The sequence below is a fragment of the Adiantum capillus-veneris genome, chromosome 9 (genome assembly GCF_014529385.1).
Source record: "Adiantum capillus-veneris isolate H3 chromosome 9, ASM1452938v2, whole genome shotgun sequence".
Lineage (NCBI taxonomy): Eukaryota > Viridiplantae > Streptophyta > Polypodiopsida > Polypodiales > Pteridaceae > Adiantum > Adiantum capillus-veneris.
Genome location: NC_140939.1, coordinates 15,782,255 through 15,785,719, shown reverse-complemented (window position 1 = coordinate 15,785,719; position 3,465 = coordinate 15,782,255).

The window sequence follows — 3,465 nt, the reverse complement described above, 5'->3', positions numbered from 1 at the left end:
TGGATGGGACCAATGCAAGGTGTTCGACCCAAGCGGTTGATGACAGATAAAGCAAGGGGTTAGGCAACCCGCATGAACAAAAGGAGTGGGTAGAAGATGATAGTTTTTGTACATATGATAGGTATTTTGTGGTGTACAGAGAGTTTGTTTTTGGTGTGCAGTTTTTAGTGCAATAAGCCCATGTGTGGTTGAGCATAGAAGTTCAACAAGGGGGTGGGAAATGATGGTGCATCCGGTCCAAGCTAGAAAGTGGCCTATGCAAAGCAAAGGCTACAGGCAGGTGCAGTGCAGAAGTCTAGGGCAGGTACCAAGATCCTGGGCAGACTAGTGGCAGTGGAAAAGTATGCTCAATGCGGATTCTTAACCCAAGGGGCTCAAAGAAGGCTCAATTGGGATGCTCAACGCTCTGAGATGTAGTGCTTGATGTGCTCTAGAAGCTGGTCCACACGGCTCGTCAAACGGAGCCACAATGTTCAAGATATTGTAGTTTAAACATAGAGTGTGTTGCAAATCTCCGACGGGCACGGCAGCTGGAGACAGGTGTCCTAGGCTGATGTTAGTGTATGCATGTGTAAAGCTTGAATTATGGAGCGTGTCTAACTTCTCGGGTTACGAATTGTAGCTCTTGATAGAAAGTTATGGTCAAGTGAAATTTTTCGGGGGCCACTTATGGACCAAGTCAACTGCATTTCAGGATATGCCGCTCCTTTTTAGAGGTTTTTTGACATTTTCCTCTCAAAAAGCTCCCTAAAAAGAGGAAAAAATGGGCTTTTCACTAACGGCGCACGAGGAGGCATTCCAAAATTTTGGAATGCCCCCTCGCGCGCTGTTAGTTAAATGTTCTTTTAGGGGTTTTTGACATTTTTTACCTCTTTGGATGTCGGAGCGAGGCAATCGGACATTCATTTTTAGGATATTTGGGCGTTCTGGACGCATTGATAGTATCAAAAGTTTCAAAATCTTCCACCACTTGATAGTTTTGTGACTTTTTGAGTTCTAGTGATGACGTAAGCCGTATCAAATGCACCGTATCTACCTTCTGAAAAAGGTGCTCGCATTAAATGAAAGAGAGTGATCGTCTTCAAGAACCACTAGATTATTAAATGAGGAGAGGGACACCTTTTATATTTTTGTTAGTATCAATCTATATTTCTACGTAACGTAGGCTCTTCTCTCATTGGAGGAGCTTATTTTCCTCTCTCTTCCAAAAGACCTCCGAAATCTCCTAATGTTCCAAGAGAGGGCGCCCCTTGTGTTGACACGTGGCGGGGTTTGATCCCACATGCGCAAGGCGGCCTGGCATCCTGGACTATATGGGCCAATGAGTGCCCTCATATGAGGTATGAGTTGGAGAAAAGGGAGCTCGAGCCCATTCGCGATGGCGGATCCCCATGGGGCGCTATGGCGGTGTGAGCGGGATGGAAACACATAGAACGCCTCTATAACAACCCAACACACACTCTTGGGAAGATACACACACACACACTATGGGGCACCACTCGGCTTACACAATCCACCTGGCCAAGACAGAGAACACACCGATGGAGTGAGAGGAGAGACACTATCCGTTTACCCACTCCACACAGAGACATACACACACACACACACACACCCAAAACACTCATCTCAAAAGAGGAGAATTTTTTATGTTTAGATACAATTAAGTTTGGGCCAAAACAAATGGAGCAAACAGCTCACACAGTATGGGTAAAATAAGCCATATACAATCACAAACTGGAGCAGAAGCTTCGCTCATAGGAGAAACTTACACAGCCAAAACATCAGAAAAACAGTGAGTAATTTGGCAAAATGTACAGGGCCATCGCGTCCGGAATGGCCCAAAACCCCAGTCTACAATGTCAAAGTGCTCAAATCCGACCTCGGATGAGCAGTTTACGGCCAAAACAGGCTCAAAAAACCCCAAAAACACACCTGCGGCTGTTCCTCCTCTCTTCTCCACATTTTTTCTGGTCTTCTCTCAGTTTTTTCAGTTCCCACACTTAGCATTAATACTTGGGCACTCTTGTCCTTTAAGTTGACCTCAAACGGACCCCGAACAAGCCAAAAACGGACCTCGCAGTGCATAGTTGTCACCTTTTTGCATCATCCGCACACTTGGCACTCAACTTTTTTCAATAATGCATCCCGCCACCACGTGAAGTGGCCCCAAAAGATGGTCCTCATGATGAATTTTCTGCATAATTACCACAAGAAAACATCCACGTCGTGTCCATACTTCTCCACGTGCAAGTATTGACCCCATTCAACCTCCTGATGCCACTAGATTCCATCTGACGCACGTGCTTACCTCATGTCGTCGGCCCGCGGATAGCTTCCTCGAGAAGTTTTACGTGCTACCAACTCCTCCTTATTGTAGAAAAAACACACTGGTACTGGTAACGATGAAAATTGATGCACTATGTACACTCTGTCCTACCTGTACACATGTGGGCCACACGTAACCACCTGGCTCTCGAAAATGGGCAATCCTTTATTTGATGCACCATGCATGTGTATGTACATATGCGCAATCCCTTGCTCAAAAAAACTCCTGACATAATTTGCCCATCCCCTAGCCTGCTAGAGCATTCATGCTCAGCAGCACAACACTAGTTGATGCTCATTCCACCTGGATCCCACACAAAAACACTTGGCATTCCTTGCATCAAAAGCTTAATCAAGGTTCCACCTAGTTCCCAAGGAAAATGTGTAGAGATGCCATATATCAACGTTGCATCAAGAAAACCATCAATTACTTTGGCATAGATCGACATGTGCAAATATATCTCCTTCTCCATAGCTGAGAGGTCTCCACTGATCATTTGTGTGATCAATTCGTGATTCTTTGACGATTCAACCTTGGTCTGCATCAGCCCTTAAATCGTTTCATAAGGCCCTTCATTTTCATCTTCAACCTCATTTGCAGATGCAACTAAACCAGACTCCTGGATTTCTTTGTCCATCAGGAGAAATGCAACATCATTATCCTCATCACTACTGGTAGTACTATCAATGTCCTCATATGTAACTGTAGAATAGTATTCATCACTAGACTCATCCTTATCTTCATGAAGCTCCTCCAATTGTTTCCTTGTGTCCATATTATATAGCTTCTTGGCACCTGTCTTTCCATAGAGGCTAATTGTACCATGTCGCCAATCTTGAACAGCTCCCACTGCACGTAACCATGGTCTGCCTATGCTCCCAACCCCACTCGCATCACATGAAAATCAACCACTGCCTTTGCATCATATGCCTCCACTTCTAATCTCTTTACAACACTGGCTAATCTAATCCGAAACCCTGACACCCCAGTCACTGTAAGACCCATCTTCTCAACGCATGAGTGTGTTATCACACATATTTGGGCTCCACCATCCACATAACCTTGTCCCAGATTTTTCCTTTTATGCCACACATCTACTATTGGACAAATGTTTGGTAGCTCGTCCATCGCCAACACCT